Source organism: Erpetoichthys calabaricus, chromosome 4 (assembly GCF_900747795.2).
Source record: "Erpetoichthys calabaricus chromosome 4, fErpCal1.3, whole genome shotgun sequence".
Classification (NCBI taxonomy): Eukaryota; Metazoa; Chordata; class Cladistia; order Polypteriformes; family Polypteridae; genus Erpetoichthys; species Erpetoichthys calabaricus.
In genome coordinates, this window is record NC_041397.2 from 332,818,552 (window position 1) to 332,836,214 (window position 17,663).

The window sequence follows — 17,663 nt, forward strand, 5'->3', positions numbered from 1 at the left end:
GATAAAGGGAAAGATGACTGCAGCAATGTACAGAGACATCCTGGATGAAAACCTGCTCCAGAGCGCTCTTGACCTCAGACTGGGGCGATGGTTCATCTTTCAGCAGGACAACGACCCTAAGGACACAGCCAAGATATCAAAGGAGTGGCTTCAGGACAACTCTGTGAATGTCCTTGAGTGGCCCAGCCAGAGCCCAGACTTGAATCCGATTGAACATCTGTGGAGAGTTCTTAAAATGGCTGTGCACTGACGCTTCCCATCCAACCTGATGGAGCTTGAGAGGTGCTGCAAAGAGGAATGGGCGAAACTGGCCAAGGATAGGTGTGCCAAGCTTGTGGCATCATATTCAACAAGACTTGAGGCTGGAATTGCTGCCAAAGGTAAATCGACAAAGTATTGAGCAAAGGCTGTGAATACTTATGGACATGGGATTTCTCAGTTTTTTTATTTTTCATAAATTTGCAAAAACCTCAAGTAAACTTTTTCACGTTGTCATTATGGGGTGTTGTGTGTAGAATTCTGAGGAAAAAAATGAATTTAATCCATTTTAGAATAAGGCTGTAACATAACAAAATGTGGAAAAAGTGATGCGCTGTGAATACTTTCTGGATGCAATGTATATCGACAACATCTTCACATCCTACAAATAATTACAGTCCAAATGTAACTTTCCAGCAACACATTTCTTTCACTACCTCCAAATTAGAAACTTTCTGGAACAAAAACTGCCCAATTTTCCTCACCTCCCACCTACTTCTATTCCGGAAAAAATATTGATCAGTCTTGAGGACTTGGACAGCATTTCTGTAGTGTGTAAAAACATTTTAAAATCCCTTCCTTTCCAAGAGCCCAGAGCAAAGTTGGATAAGGATCTCTCACTCAACATCTCAGAAGAGGAGTGGAAGGCAGCAATACACAGAATTCACTCGAGCTCTATATGTGCAAAGAACACAATTATTCAACTTAAAATCATCTATCGAGCACATCTGCCTCCTTTAAAACTGTCCAAAATGTTTCCAGGGCAGGATCCAACCTGTGAACGTTGCAGTCGAGTTCCAGCATCACTAGGTCACATGTTTTGGGCCTGCACCAAATTAACATCATTTTGGACTAAAATCTTTAAATGCCTTTCAGACAGCTTTGCTGTCCCAATCCCTCCTAATCCATTAACAGCTGTGTTTGGTGGGCTTACAGAGGGGCTTAGAGTGGAGAAGGACAAACAAACTGTGATGGCCTTTACTACACTATTGGCATGTAGACTTATCTCACTCAACTGGAAGAATCCTAACTCTCCTCTGCTAAGTCAGTGGGTAACTGATGTTATATACTATTTGAAACTGGAAAAAATCAAATTCTCACTTAGAGGATCTGTGCAGAACTTTTTATAATCAGTAACATTTTAGAATAAGCATTTAAATTGAGGAAAAGTATTCTCTTCCCTTTTTTTATTTTATTTTTATTCATTTTTCCTACTATGCTATTTTCTATTCTAAGTTTTACTCTGTTGGCCTAGCTCTCTTTCTCATGTGTGGGGCTGATTTGACTTGAACTTAGTTCTGTAAAGTTTGACTTGCCTGTATAAAAACTTATTTGCTTTTAATAAAATCAATAAAATGTTTAAAAACATAAATAAATATTGCTTTGCCCTGCTCATCACGCCCACTTGGCAGGCCTTCACGGTGAACCCACCTAGTTCCTGCCAGCATTACGTAATGCCCATCAGCTGACCCAAACTTTCCAACATTACTCCTCACCCTGCACAGGTGTTTGAGACCTGCTTATCAATCAGTTCCCACCAGCAAGACGGAATCAGGCGGTCCGACACAGAAAAAGTGAAATAAACAGTTTGTTGTTGCACAAACATCCCTCAAGGCTATAGGTCTAGGCAGCTGCATCTGTAAGACAATGGCACTGTTTCTAATGGAACTCTCTTCCCCTGGCTTGTCGTGAGCTCATGTTAGTGTCCTAGCAGGCAGAAAGGGAGTCGGAAGCCTGACCGCGAAAAGTGAAAGAAAATAATCTATTTGGCTTTCTCTCATGGTAAACTCAGTAATGCGTTTCTTGAAACAAAGGCTTGTTCAGCTCTCTCAAAGTACACGGTGTCCTTGACTGAAGTTTTAAACTTAGCAGCAAGATATTGATAATAAAATATATAGGCAGAGTCTCGTTGCAATTTAACCCTTACTATACTGGCTTGCTCTAAGATCCAATGTTTATCTTCATATATGTCTTTAAATATATGCAAATCATCAATTTTGAGAATGTAATTTTCTATAAGAGCAGAGAAGAGTGCAGCAAGGAGCAATGCAAAACAAGATGGTGCAACCATCCATGTAACAAGATGACAGTGCATTAAAGATTAATGGTAATAAGTGTAGGTAGTGAAAGGCAAACCAAGTTAACTGTTTATGAGGCAAATATGCTGAATCTGATTGTCAGTGTTCAAATGTGGCAAACCTTCCTCCCAGACTCCAGGGGAGAAAACCTCTTATGGCCATTGATCTGCGTGTCCTGTAATATATTTGTGTGCCTTGCCACAGTAGCTACCGAGATGGATGCTTTCAGTAGAAGGCAGTTCAGTCCCTGTAATCTTCTGAACAAACCTCACAATCCTGTGAACGGCTCTCTTGTCCTGAGCTGTAGCTCTACCATTTCAGACCATAATATAAAACTGTGGTGAAAACACTCCCGGTGCTACTACGGTAAAAGGTGGTAAGTGTCACCTTGCTTATGCCCCACTTCCACAGCTGTCTCAGAAAGCAAAGAAGCTGAAGGCCTTTCATAATGATGGATTCATTGTGCTCTGTCCACATTAGCCTTTCTAAAATCTGGAGACCTGTCATTGACAACGGGTTTGTGATTTCTGCCATGCTTCCTGTAGTCCTCAATGACCTCCTTTGTTTTATTGATGTTTAGGGTGATGTTGGTGCTGTGGTGGAGGCACGCTGGCGCAGTGGGTAGCGCTGCTGCCTCACAGTTAGGAGACCCAGGTTCGCTTCCTGGGTCCTCCCTGCGCAGAGTTGTCATGTTCTCCCCGTGTCTGTGTGGGTTTCCTCAGGGTACTCCGGTTTCCTCCCACAGTCCAAAGACATGCAGGTTAGGTGCATTGGCAATTGTAAATTGTCCCTAGTGTGTGCTTGATGTGTGTGTGTGTGTGTGTGTGTGTGTGTGTGTATGTGTATGTGTGTGTGTGTGTGTGTGTGTGTGCGTGCGTTCGCGTCCCCTGCCCTGCCTCGTGTCCTATGTTGGCTGGGATTGGATTTATGATACATGGCATACATGATTACAAGTACAGCTTGGTCCTGTGTGCTGACTGCACAATAATCCGTTTTTGGTGTATTTACCAAAGGTAGAAATTACCACTTCTACATGGTCAGTTATAGATAGCAAGAGACGTTAGATGTGTGTTTGTGGAATGCATGCCATGCAGCCTCTATACAGGCTCAAAGTTCATCCATGGTAACTGCTGGAGGTTACTGGCACCCCAGTCATTGTCTGACCATGTTCAATGGGTGACAAATCCAGTGAATTTGTGGGCTAGGGAAGAAGTGGCATGTTGTGGTTTTCAAGGATTGGGGCCTCGTGTATAAACAGTGCATACACATTGTGATGTGTAAAAACTAAACTTGGTGTAAAGCCACGCACATTTTCACGTCAGCTCGATCCCTGGCGTACGCAAGTTTTCGTCTCGGTTTTGCAAACCGCAGTACCCAGCGTCAAAGCAGTGCTACTGTTCCTGTGTGGTTTCCCTTTATTTTTTAGATTCACATCCCTGACACAGCTTTATCAAATGCACTGAAATTAACTGCATATCATCTATTAGTTTAAGGCATTCGATAGTAATAAACCTGTAACCATATAATGGTGCACAGAATGGCCAGTCTATCCCAAATACTAGCTGCTTTAGCGTTGTTGCTCTCAGTGCATCAATTAGTATTTTAACTCACTGTATCTGAGTGTGGAACCAGAGCTCTACTGCAGCTAATCGGAAAGAGGATTATCGGGATACCGCATCAAACACACGCTGCCTCTGCCATGCGCACAGTCTATTTGAACGTCTCCCATTTGGCAAACGATTCTGAGCCTTTCCTGTAGGGGCCTGGTGGTTCAGAAACAGTTTCATCCCAAGAGTTTTAAACGCACTCAATCAGTCCATCAAGCGCTCCTAGTAGAACAGTTTGTACTTTTAATTACTATTGCCTCACTGTAAACTTGCACTACAATTGTAATATTGCACAACTTGAGCCACTTTAGGAACCATTTCACTATCTGCACTACAATATATGTACATGTACAGTATATTGTACTTATTCTTTCATATTGTATTATTTTCATTGTTTTTTATCATCATCATTATTATTATTAGTTTATCATTTTATAGGAAAATAAGTTTATGGAGGATTTGCATATTGAGTCTCATTTACCATACAGTAACAATAAAGGAATTAATTTCAATTCAGTAGAAGAAAGCACTTATTTACAGATGATGATGACTCGCCTCTATGTCGATATAGATTCCCAAGCACTATCTTCTTGGAGCTCTTGATATCATATTAAAAATGAAATGCAGTAAAGTATGTATATTACATTATACAGATATATTTTAACTTAATGTGTGGCGCAGCGGTAGAGATGAGCGATGATTATTCCTGCCTCGCGCTGTATACTTGCCGGGACTGGCATGATAGATGGATGGATTAATTAAACATGTACTACGAAGATATTTCAGTGTTCTTTACACTTTTGAAGAATCGTTGTTCTAAGCTTACAGATGGCTTGACATTTATTACAGAGCTTGTGTGGCGATAGGTTACATGGAGAAGGAAAACGGAAGGACAGGAATTGGGGGTTAGTACATTTGAAAAAGACAGTACTGCTGCATTAAATTATTTCATTGAGGGTCGCACACAGCATAGCAAGCATCTTACGGGAGGCAGGAACAATTTTTCTATGGGGCGCCAGCTCATTGCTACCACTGCTCCACTTTGCGCCCATGTTTAATACATGTTTTAATTCATTTCATCATGAAAATGATATCAAATATAAATCTTAGTATTTAAATTGTTCAGAGAGCTGTAATATTATGAATGTAATGTATTCTGTGTCCTGTCGGTGTAAGAGAAAGCCCGTTTATAAAGCCTGTAGTGATTCACACATATAAGGCTCATAGAAAAGCAGAAAGAAAATGAAGCACTTAATGTGCTACATTACTGTAGATACGATGGGATTTGAGAAACTAGCAAATTAAATGATTTTAAGATAAAATTTAAGACCTTCTACTTTAATGACAAAATAAAGTACAAGATTAAAGTAGAAATTTGGTGATTAAATTAAACATTTTGACCTTTGTTTTCTTCACTGTGTCCCTATTTTTTTCTTTTCTTCGTACCTTATACGCTTCTGTATGACACTCAGACGGTGGACGACGATTCGCCTATTCACGGCAACTCTGATATCTGACCGCTTCTTTTTATATTTTGGGCACTGTGCGAGTTTCTGAACTTGAACTTTCGATCAACTTCCTTTTGCTTAAGCCAACAAATGGTACGTTTTTCCTTGCCTCCACTTGGCATTCGCTGAAATTCTTCTTTTCTTCCCCGTGCTTTTGCCATTGCCTTTTCACAGAATGGTGAACTTAAGGGACTAGTTATATTGATTTACATATTCAAAGGATTGTAATTCTGGGAGGAGTTGGGGAGTGGCGGCAGGCGCGTGCATGAGCGTTCCATTTCACGCTGTCCCAGATTTATGTAGCGGAAGTGCAAGGAAGTTGGCTTACGCATGGTTTTATGTATCTGAATTTTTTTGTGCGTACACACGTTTCCACTTTTGTCCGTATGTCACATTTTAGTGTGAATTTTGCACACGGCATTATGCATGAGACCCCTGAAGTTTATTTCTTGCCACATGTGGTCATACTGTCCAGACAGAGTACCTCCTCAGCCTCCCAGCATCTCTGTGATGTAGCAGCGGCTGGTCAATGTTCTGGCCATGCACAATGGTAAACTATACTGTAACACATGTGGTTGAGCACATGTAGCTCTGCAAAATGCATGCTTCTTGGAGCCAGCCTCCACAGTGCTTCCATAGGGGAATTTGTACATCATGGTACAGTAAGTTGAACCAGAACTCGTATCAAAACAAGATGCAACACCAGTAATTCTTGCCATTGGTGGCATTCATGGCACTGTTGCAGACACCTACAGTCACGTGTCAGAGTTTCTGAAGCAACAGGCCCCATTGCTCCAAACAGTACTGAACAGTGCATGTGGACATCTATTGGTGTGTGACAGACCCCAGTTGTTGGGCTAGGGTCTCCAATGTGCACACACGTCTCTCTTCCCATTAATTTGTGTGACAGGGCACTCCAGACCCTTCACTTTGGTGGGTCCGACCTTCCTCAACCCAATGACACTATACTCTCATCACTGTGCTTGCATTCCACCCAACACAAGTACTGATGTCCCAAAAGGATAGTCTCCTTTCCCAAATATCCACAATTCTCCCTCACTCAGCGTTCGAGGGCTGGACAATCCTCTTTGCTGGGCGAAGACCACACATTGAGGTTCCTTTCTGTGTTGCCTGACAGAGCCAGTGCTGTTCAAAGGGTTGACCGCTGTGACAAGTTCAGCTCCCACCTTGGCCTTTTATTTCTTTTTTTCAATTTTGTTATGAAAGGTAAACCACAACACATCCAACAGACAAGCTTCTCTTCTGTTTGCGAGGTCCAAAACACCGTGTTCCTTATCACTACATTCTATGCATTGGATCTGTGGATGAGCGCTCATTGATTGTCCGCTCTCATTTACGCAGAGACCACCGCTACGATGAAAGTTGAGATCAAACCTGTTTGATGGATGAGTCGGAGTGAGTCACTCAGTATGTCATGCTAGGCAACTGGAGTCACGTGAGCCCACCGCTGACGTCCTCTGACTCGCTAAGATTATGCAAAGGAAGGCTATGATTGAAAAATCACTGGAAACGTCAGCACATGTGACCTGACATTAAGCTTAGAGCGAAAGAGTGTTGTCAGCTGACGATAGAACAACAATTCATTAATAGACAGATATTGTTGGTGTCCATTGATATTCGTCAGTTTTCTTTTTGCTTTCTTACGTATTTAAACCAATCTTAGTCTTTATGTGTACTAATGCTGAATTTTGTAATTTGTTACCTGTATTGTACCTGAGAACTTGTCACAGCACTCTTGTGCCTGAGCTAAACAACAATAACTTGAATTGAATCCTAAAAAATGTCCAAATAACGTAGTTCACAAACAATGTGAGGCTACACAAGGTTACATTATGCAGCCATGTCGATTGTGTCACCATCTCACATACCCAGTGCATCGTGGGAAAGATTACCATTACAATGGGTGACACGGAAACCTTAACATAGTGGTGCCTGGAGGAAAAGCAAAATGTTGTGGAAATAAATGGGGAAAAATGATGAAATTCAACATAAAGGCTCAAAACAAATGATTTTCTGGAACAATAAAAAACACAAGTATAGATTGTCTTTATACATTCAAGTCAGCTCGAGGAAAATTAAATGTAAGCAGAAATAAAAACAGGTTTTTTGGTTCCTCTCTGGTTATGGAAACCATCATCCTTTTTATTTTGTTGGGTCTGTGCAGGCCGAAAGTCTGCTACTTGAGTTTGGGGTGCGGCTCATATTTGTTACTAGACTTGATAGGCTAAAAGCATTTTAAATGCATTATAGAGGCTACATATTAGATAGGAATGCATTTTTAAGTTAATTTCATCTTCTTCCTTTGTGTGTAAATTAAAAAGTAAAACCTGTTTAAAAGTAATTTTGCCCAGCCATCTTTCTAGCTCAGAGGTTAAGGGCAGTGCAGTTGTCAACCTTGTGATAAATCAGGGTTAGGGATGATAACTACAGGACGCCAAGTGTTGGAGAGACAGCGCCGATCAGGGTGCACATCCCAGCATGCACGAGAGCACGCAAGTGTTGGAGAGACAGCGCCGATCAGGGTGCACATCCCAGCATGCACGAGAGCACGCAGTATTATAGGATGTTCACAGAGAGAAAGAGATGCACGTGTACGAATTATTTCCACATACAGCAATAGTAATCTGTTATAGATAAGTGTCGGTATTATCCTGAACCAATAAGAAAGTGTGCGTTTAATGTCCTGAAGGAAGTTCATTGTATTTGACTTGCATTACCTGTTTGTTACAGTTGAGATGTAACGTTGTATAAAGTGTACTGTTCAGCGTTGACATATTAAGAATGTTTACCTCTGTGATATTTCCATACAACACTATTTATTTCAATAAGAATTTCATTTTACTACATTAATATAATACTTTAAGTTTTTGTTACTGTTTAATGATAACCTTTATTGCTTTTAATTTGATATTGCTGAAAATTTAGTAAATAGACTAATTTTCGAATAATACTAACATCTAGTGGACTTTGTGTAATTTACTGAGAGTCTTTTTCTGCACTCTTTCTTTACTGTAGAACACATACACACACACACACACACACACACACACACTCACATACTCACAACCCTTTTCAAACACATGTATGCTGCTTATATAATCAAATAAATCAACAATAATTTCTTTCTGAGCTACCGGTCACCATGGCCTCCAAATCGCTCCCTCTGTGCATGGAAACGAGAGATGGATAACTACGTGTCCTGAACTCCTCGTACAAGTACAGTCCCCCTTTGTTTCAAGAAGGGCATCAGGCCCACAACAGTTCACCAAACCCCAGTGGTCGTCTGCTGTAGAGTGAAGCTTAACAGCCATTCGGTCACCATGGCCTCCAAATCGCTCCCTCTGTGCATGGAAACGAGAGATGGATAACTCCACGCTGCACTGACGATAAGAGCTGAAGTGTGCAGCCGATATTTAAGGGAGCCTTAGAATCGGCAGATGGAAAGATTCTGTCATCAGATGGACGGCCAGCTCAGACTCCACTATAGAGGACCCAGCGGTGTGTAGGCGGCCAGTATGGCCGAGGCCTTCAAGACGGTGACTTTAACTTTCTCTTTGACATATTTTAATCTCCACTGTTGTCAACTGGCCAAAGTTGATCAATTGAATTAATGCACAGATATTTGTGGTTTGCTCTTACGTTTAATCAGCTTTCGCCTTGTTCTTTGTGTGTTTTAACAAATCTGCATTTATATTTGTTCCATTTCTGTTATTTAGTATCATCCATATTTGAATTTTATGTGAGAATTGCTCACTCTGCTCTGCGCCAGCACTCAGTGAAGAACAGGCACTATACAAAAAATAAAGTTGTGTTGTATGATATATTTAGGCCCTTTGCTGTTAAAGTTTAGGGGTTGAAAAAGCAGCCCTTTGAGTTACGTATTCTTGTCACTGCGCTGCCACAACATGAGAGTAGCGCTTGGGACCTTAAGAACTCGCCTAAATGGGCTATACAATAGAAGTCACAGCTGGTTGTGCGCTCCGAGGACGTTGAGCGAGTATTTCCTTAGAGCGTCTGAGCCAAACTGAGCAATGAGCTTTGGGAAGAGTCCAGCTGACAGGAGACTTGGCCAATCAGCCACTTGGTGGTGGTGAACGTGCGGCGATGAATTATCACACGTGCATATTATTAACATGTCAACTGCACATCAGACATGTAGGATTGTTTTTTTTTTTTTAAATTAATTTTATTGTAATCATTCCATACAAATAGATCAATTTTTACAAAAGATAGGATTGAAAACAAGTCGACCCCCATCCCTGAGAAAGCGAGCATGGGAAGCAGAATAAAACTTAAGGCTTGTAGACATACCTAAATTGATGAGTTTAATAGGACAATAGAGGTGAATGGAGAAGAAAAAGAAATGCGGAGAGAATTACTTTCTCGGTGCTTTAAGAGCTTATTCTAAATTATTATTGATTAGATCCTGCTAGGCTTTGAAAACATTCTGTACAGATCCACTAACTGAATATTTGATTTTTTCTAATTTCAAATAGTATAAAATATCGGTTTCCCACTGACTTAAAAGAGGAGAGTTAGGATTCTTCCAGTTGAGCAAAATAAGTCTGCATGCCAGTAGTGTAGTAAAAGCAATGACAGTTTGTTTGTCCTTCTCCACTTTAAACCCATCTGGAAGAACACCAAACACAGCTGTTAATGGGTTAGGAGGGATTGTGACCCCAAGGCTGTCAGAAAGGCACTTAAAAGTTTTGGTCCAAAATGATGTTAATTTGGTGCAGGCCCATAACATGTGACCCAGTGAGGCTGGGACTTAATTGCAGCGTTTGCAGATTGGATCTTGCCCTGGAAACATTTTGGACAGTTTTAGGCGAGACAGATGTGCTCGATATATAACTTTGAGTTGAATAATTGTATGCTTTGCGCATATGGAGCTCGAGTGAAGTCTCTGCACTGCTATTTTCCACTCCTTTTCTGATATATTGATTAAGAGATCTTTTTCCCATGGTCCTCTTGGATCTTTTAAAGGGAGGGACTGCAAGGTAATTTTATATATTGCAGAGATGGTGTCTAAATCCTTGAAATTGAGCAATATTTTTTCCGGCATAGAGAAGGGTGCAAGATGAGGAAAATCAGTCAGGTTCTGTTTAACAATGTTCCTAATTTGAAGATAGTGAAAGAAATGTGTCGCTGGAAAGTTAAATTTGGAGTGTATTTGTTCATAGGATACAATGATGTCTATGTAAAGATCTCTAAGCAATTTAATCCCATATGTTTTCCAGATATTAAAAACATGCATACAGTAGATACTCTTAGTGCAGAGGAATTGGATAAACCGTTGGCACTATCAGAATTATTAGATGCTGTAAAGTCACTTCAGATTGGGAAAGCAGCAGGCCCCGATCACAACATATTGTTGTCAAGGCTGGATAAGTGGTTAGGAATCCGAGGGGTGCACTAGATTGGTTTAAATCTTATTTCACTAATAGGACCTTTTGTGTTGGTAAGAAGTCTGTACTTTCCTCTACTGCTCATTTGAAATATGGTGTTCCACAGGGCTCTATTCTGGGTCCTTTGTTATTTTCTTTGTATTTGATACCCCTTGGGTCCATATTTCTCAAATATGGTATTTCATTTCATTTCTACGCTGACGATACCCAGATTTATTTACCTGTGACTAAGGAGTCCTTAAAGTCACTACACGAATGTTATGATGAGGTCAAACATTGGATGGCCGTACATTTTTTGAATCTCAATCAGAGTAATACTGAGGTTATTGTATTTGGACCAATGGCTTCTGATGGGGATGTCAGGGATCAGCTCGGCTCATTAGCTGGGTTTTGCAAACCCCACGTCAACAATCTTGGGGTTATCCTTGATTCCGATCTTTATTTTAATAAACAGATTTCATCCGTTGTCATGAGCTGATTTTTTCAGCTTAGACTGCTTGCTAGAGTCAAAGCGTTTCTGGGGCACTCTGATCTGAAGAAGGTATACCATGCTTTTATTACTGTATATCGCATCTCGATTTTTGTAATTCACTTTATTAAGGCTATTACCAAGCATTAACAGAATTTCTAAAACTTTGTATTATACAAAGCACCCTGAGTACCAAAGTGGTTATAACCTGTTGATGAAAATGCTGATTTAAATTAAAGCCTGAACAAGATAACTGTTTTCTAATCATCGTATAAAATGTTTAGTAAATAAAGAGAGACTAAATACAATTTATAATAAAAATGGAACACCGATGGACAGCTGAATAATTGAAGGAATCTAATTTAACTTGAAGTGCCACAGAGTGTTTTACAAATAACCCCCCTACAACAGTGGTTCTCAAACTGTGGGGCGCGAAGATGTGAAGAAATAGAAAACAAGAATCGAAAATATGAAAAATACTTCTATTGAACCCAAAACAAATTAACTTAAACTACATTCTGATACTAGAAAAATAAATATAGAGATAAGATAAATGTCGATAAAAATTAAGCAGGTATAATAAAATATGCAAATAAACTGTAATGAGAATAAAATCAGATTTTTATTTTTTTTTTTTTTATGATTAGCATGACAAAGATTTGGCCATTTGAGAAAAAATAACCGTACATTTGTGTTGTGAGCAGAATCTGAATTACTTGGGCTTGCAAAAAAAGATCAAAACAAAAATCATAATTGGGCTTTTCTGTTTTTAACTTTTTAATTAAAAATAGTAAATGTTTTCTAATTATCACCTGTGTTAATAGAAGTAATTTTAGTTTTTGAGTAGACAGAAAATATCAAAATTTTGTGCTAGTGTAACAGTGAGTGCTTTTAAATGTACGTATAAAACTGAGCTAAGGTGTGTAACCAGGCTAAGGTAGAAACCTGCTTTCTTATAAATCTCCGTTTAAATGCACAAGTGTATTTACAGAGTTTTCCTTTGTCAAAAGGATCCTATGTTATAGAAATGAGTTAAGCAAAAAAATTAAAAATCATCATAAGCGCAGCCATTCCTTTCATTACTAGTTTAATAGGTTTGAGAGGATAAATATGAATACACGCGCATACACAAAATATATATCCGAGGCTAGATTTTTAGATGTCTCAAACGTGATTTAAAAGGTCCCTGTTGCCTATTATTTAACTGTGTGGGTGTGATTTTTTAAATCCCTTAACTTTAAAAGTTACACACATAACTTGTTCTCCCAGACTGAGGAGCTGCTCACGAGCAAACTTAGTGGGGGAACTGACAGACATCTGTCTGCTGATAAGCGTGCGCGCGCAGAGCACAGCAGGGGGGTAGGGGACTGTCAGTTTCCTGGCCCGTGGGGGGGTGGGACGCATCCTTCCCAGCCACCAATCAGGTGGAGGGGTGGGGACAGCATTCAAATCCACCCATCAGAGAAAAGGGGTGGGGTTTAAGGCTGTCAGTCAAATTTGATTGATATTTTGACAGTCCCTGGCTTATACTACTAATGCAGTTTAGTTTTATAAAATAAAGATAATAAATATATATATATGACACAAACAGGGCGGCACAGAGACGCAGTGGGTAGCGCTGCTGCCTCGCAGTTAGGAGACCCAGCTGGCTGCGCTTCCCAGGTCCTCCCTGCGTGGAGTTTGCATGTTCTCCCCGTGTCTGCGTGGGCTGGCGCCCTGTCCGGGGTTTGTTTCCTGCCTTGCACCCTGTGTTGGCTGGGATTGGCTCCAGCAGACCCCCGTGACCCTGTGTTAGGATATAGTGGGTTGGATAATGGATGGATGGATGACACAAACAACACAAAATATAAAATAATGAAAGCTTAGTTTCTCTTTTTTTCCTACTGTAGAAAAAGGCACGTAACTTATCAATTCTATCTCTCAGTTTAGATAGATCTGTCCTCTCCTATTGGCCAAGGCACATGACTTATGAATCCTGATTTTGTCCATTTGTGAGGTTCAGATAGGCAGTTAGTTCTCTGGCTGGTTATGAAGTTTCTGTTGCCTTCCTGTGGCGTTCATTTGCTTGCAGCAGCTCACCTTTGCCCTGCTCAGGGACCACACACCACCACACCGAGTTCTCTGTCTCTCTCAATGTGTGTGTGTGTGTGTGTGTGTCAGTGTCACTTTATTTATATAGCACATTTAAAACAACATAGGAATGCTGTGGCCAAAGTGCTTTAGAATAATAGAATAAAAGAAAAAACAAATAAATAACATAAATAGAAATAAAATAAATAATAAATAGAAGTGATGTTGTATAATCACAATGAGGAAACCATCGATATTACTGAAGGTCACGGAATGCAAGTGAATAGAAATGAGTCTTTAATCTCGTTTTTAACAGTTCAGTTGTAGACGACTCCTTTATGTGACGAGGTAAAGAGTTCCACAGGCGAGGAGCAGCAGCTGCCAAAGCCCCGTCTGTCCCCCTTGGTTGTACACTTGGTATGAGGGACAACAAGAGACAACTGACCAGAAGATCTAAGCACTCTGGATGGCTGGTGTAAAACACACAATTCAGATAAATAGGCAGGAGCAAGTCCATGTAAAGATTTAAAAACTAGCAACAAGATTTTAAGAACAATTTGAAAATTGACAGGCGGCCAGTGTAAAGAGGCTAATATTGGAGAAACAGAGTCAGACTTTCTTGCCCCAACCAGATAGCGAGTGGCAGCATTCTGGCCCAACTGTAACCTGTGCATCAGGGATTTGCTAATCCCAGAATCCAGCGAGTTGCAGTAATCAAAGCGAGAAAAGATAAAATCATGAGTAGCTTTCTCAAGATCCCTAGAAGATAAAAAAAGGCTTTGATCTTACCTAATAGACGAAGCTGGAAAATGCAACTCGACTACAGAATTTACTTGTTTCTCAAAAGAGAGGTTACTGTCAAAGATAACACCAAGATTGCAGACTCGAGGTTTGCAAAAGACAGAGAAAGAGCCGAGAAGTCCAAGACCAATTTGGGCTTTAGCTGATGGACCCACTATCAGCACCTCCATTTTATTCTGATTCAGATCAAGAAAATTATTTGCCATCCAGGATCTTAGTTCAGAAAGACAGTTGTGCACTTGACTCATTGCAGAGTTGCAGACAGGAATATAAACCTGTGTGTCATCAGCATAGCAGGGAAAAGAAATGTTAAACTTCCTAAAAATATCTCCAATAGGATGAAGGTATATAGAGAATAAAATAGGACCCAAAATAGATCCCTGAGGAACACATTTAAGAGGAGAAGTAGATGAAAAAGAGGAATTTAAAGTCACTGAAAAGTGTCGACCAGTTAGATATGACCTGAACCAGTTAAGAGCAGCCCCTTTAAGCCCCACAAGATGTTCAAGCCACAACAGAAATGTCTCGTGGTCAATAGTGTCAAAGGCAGTGGACAGGTCAAGGAGGAGAAGGACTTCTGCATCACCCGAGTCAGTAATAAGAGAGATGTCATTGAATACGTTCAGGAGGGCCGTCTCAACACCATGAAAACGCCTAAAGCCAGATTAGTAGATCTCAAATAAATTATTGGAGTTAATGTGATCGACCAATTGATTATAAATAATTCTTTGTAGAAGTATGTGAGGTTCTGCTCTGCCCTTTCCTCTTCGATTTAGGGTGAGAAACTTGAAATAGCCAGACTGTATCCTACACAAGATTATTATCTATAGTTTATACCAATACCATTGTGTGTTAGCTGTCTTTGTCCTATCTATGTGTTAATAGTTGTTGAAGTCTACTTATAGTCTGACCTGAGCGATGCTTGGTTCCTTTCCTACTTGGCTCTCTTCAGACACATGGAAGGATTTTCCAGCACGCTTTATTTTCCCTGTTCAGGAGGTTTCCTTCTTCTCCTTTGGTTGCACCCTCTGGTTGCAGGCAGTACTGCAGACTTCTCTTCAAGGGTTTTACACAAAGTGTCCTCAGATGCTAGCAAAGTTACGCCTGCTAAGTCAACTGTCGATCAGTCAGTGACCGTTGTTATCAGGATGAACGTGTGGTTTACGTGTGGTCTCTCTCTCTCCTGTCCTTTCTGTCCCTCAGCAAGGTTGGACTGATGACAACCTTGTCCAGACTTCCACACAGACATGTTTTCCACCTTTTCAGTCCACCACGGTCACCCTTTAGAGTAAAGAGATGGCTTGGACCTCTGTTGCAGCCACACCCTATCAAGTAACAGTTCTACTTATGGACAGCCGAATTATGGTCAGGTCAAGCTGTAGCGTAGTGAGAGAAGTCCTTCTAGTTAGGGTGTTACCAGGGGTTAGGGTTAGGGTTATAGGGAGGAACAGAGGTTGTGTCATTGGCTTCTTGGGAGCACATGGATGCAAAGTTCTGTTCATCAGTGTTACACATCCTGGATTTCTGGTCCTTTGTTCAGAACTTGAATCCGTTTTGTGCCTTGGAGGGGGTTAGTTGTCCCTGCCCTGGTATTGATCATCTCATCAGATAAGGCTGCAGAGTCTGCATTTCAATGTGAGGCCCAGTCAGGTAAACTGAGACTTTTAGCTGGCGGTAAGTGTGTCTGGGAGCAGTTTGCAGCTTTTGTCCACACAACGTTCCCACAGTCTAAGCAATGTGCAAAAGCGATTAAAGGAGCAATAAAAACTGTTACGTATAAACAAAAGGATGTGATGCCCAGGCTATATAGTGCCCTATTGAGACCATATCTGGTGACCGTGCCACAAAAAACACAGAGGAGCACTTGAAGATGTGCACAGGAACACAACTCCAGTGGGGGGGGGGGGCTTCAATTGTACAAACCTCTGCATATACCTTAGGCTTTAAGGAGTGCACACCCTTGATGTACAGAGCATGCACACTCACTTTTAACAGACTTTAACATCTGGGCGTACCTTCAGAAACACAACCGACACCCCTTTATGTACATACCACAGACGTTATTATCATACTTCTATGACATTGGGGGTGTCCCTGTCAGTGTCCACAGTGTGCGCCCCTTAACTTCCCCTCAGAAGATGGTGCCCTAGGCAGCTGAATGATTGACCTGCTCTGCTGGAGGCCTAACACGTTTTCTTTCTCTCGTGCCCTTCTGTCTCCTTCCTCTGCCTCCCACCAATCTCTTTACTGTCGCTCTGATCTTCCTCAGCTTCTTCCCTGCAGCTCCAATGGTTTTTTTTTTTCTCACTGTTTACAGGTTGTCACCCTTGGAGAAAGAAGTGACGCAATCTGCACTCACTGTCCCCGACTCTGTGAAGGTATTTCAAGCCAGGAGGCTCACCGGCGGCCATGTACTTAGTCCAACAGATGTAAGTAGAGGTGCGGATCTCATGAGAGTCAGAAGTACTGTGTTTTAGGTGCTTGATCACATGTCGTGCTCACTCTCTCTTACACACACACACACACACACTCTGTATGATTCCTTTCAAGCCTGATTTGTTCTGCTCTTTTTGAGGTCTGCAAGCACTTAGAGTTGAAGTGAGAAGTTTCTTTAAAACTCACTCTATAAGCCCTCCACAGATGTTCTACTAAGAAACTCTAAATTTGGGGCTTTCTGCAGGGCAAAAGCCATTTTTCCACAATGTTCACAGACGTTCGAGTATTTCACTTTTTATTGATGATGTCACAGTTCCAGTGTGTCACAAGTTTACATCCTGTTTGTTCATATTTGGTACCATTGCCTTTTAAATTGTTTAACTTCAGCCAAACAGTTTGGGTCGCCTTCCAGAAGCTTCTCACCATAAGGAGTTTTTTTGCTCATTCCTCCAGATAGAACTGGTGTAACTGGGACAGGTTTGTAGGCCTCCATTTCTCGCACGTTCAGATGTTCAATTGGATTGAGGTCAGGGCTTTGTGGTGGCCACTCCACTACCTTGACCATGTTGTCCTTATGCCACTTTGCCTAAACTTTGGAGGTCTTCTTGTCCATTTTGAAGACCCATTTGCAACTGAGCTTCACCTTCCTCGCCTGTCTCTTGAGATGTTGCTGCAGTGTCTCTCCATCATTTTCCTTCCTCATGATGCCATCTATTTTGTGAAGTGCGCCAATCCCTCCTGCAGACCCCTTAATATGATGCTTCCACCTCCATGTTTGATGGTTAGGATTGTGTTCTCAGGCCCGCAAGCCTCACCCATTGTCTTCCAAACATAACGATGGCCATTATGGCCAAACACTTTGATCTAGGATTCCTCAGACCAGATGACATTTCTCCGGAAGGTAAAACCTTTGTCCCCATGTGCCATTGCAAACTTCAGTCTGGCTGGCTTTTGTATGGAGGCTTTGGAGCAGTGGCTTCTTCCTCGCTGATCAGCCTTTCAGGTGA

General features: G+C 41.1%; 3 protein-coding genes and 1 long non-coding RNA gene across 34 annotated transcripts in view; 2 read left to right on the forward strand and 2 right to left on the reverse strand.

Annotated features, from left to right (window-relative positions):
- The window catches only part of LOC114641374 (uncharacterized), a 90,759-nt gene extending 73,286 nt beyond the window's left edge, over positions 1-17,473 (forward strand). Inside the window, exon 5 of the long non-coding RNA XR_007934712.1 lies at positions 16,538-17,473. This is a non-coding gene — a long non-coding RNA (uncharacterized LOC114641374). The remainder of the gene's footprint in view (positions 1-16,537) is intronic.
- Positions 1-17,663, forward strand: part of LOC114641392 (C-type lectin domain family 5 member A-like) — a 1,576,682-nt gene that overhangs the window by 1,445,038 nt on the left and 113,981 nt on the right. The gene's annotated exons all lie outside the window — the stretch shown is intronic.
- LOC127527373 (lectin BRA-2-like) overlaps positions 1-17,663 on the reverse strand; it is a 404,208-nt gene that overhangs the window by 168,606 nt on the left and 217,939 nt on the right. The gene's annotated exons all lie outside the window — the stretch shown is intronic.
- The window catches only part of LOC114641385 (B-cell differentiation antigen CD72-like), a 228,270-nt gene that overhangs the window by 168,606 nt on the left and 42,001 nt on the right, over positions 1-17,663 (reverse strand). The gene's annotated exons all lie outside the window — the stretch shown is intronic.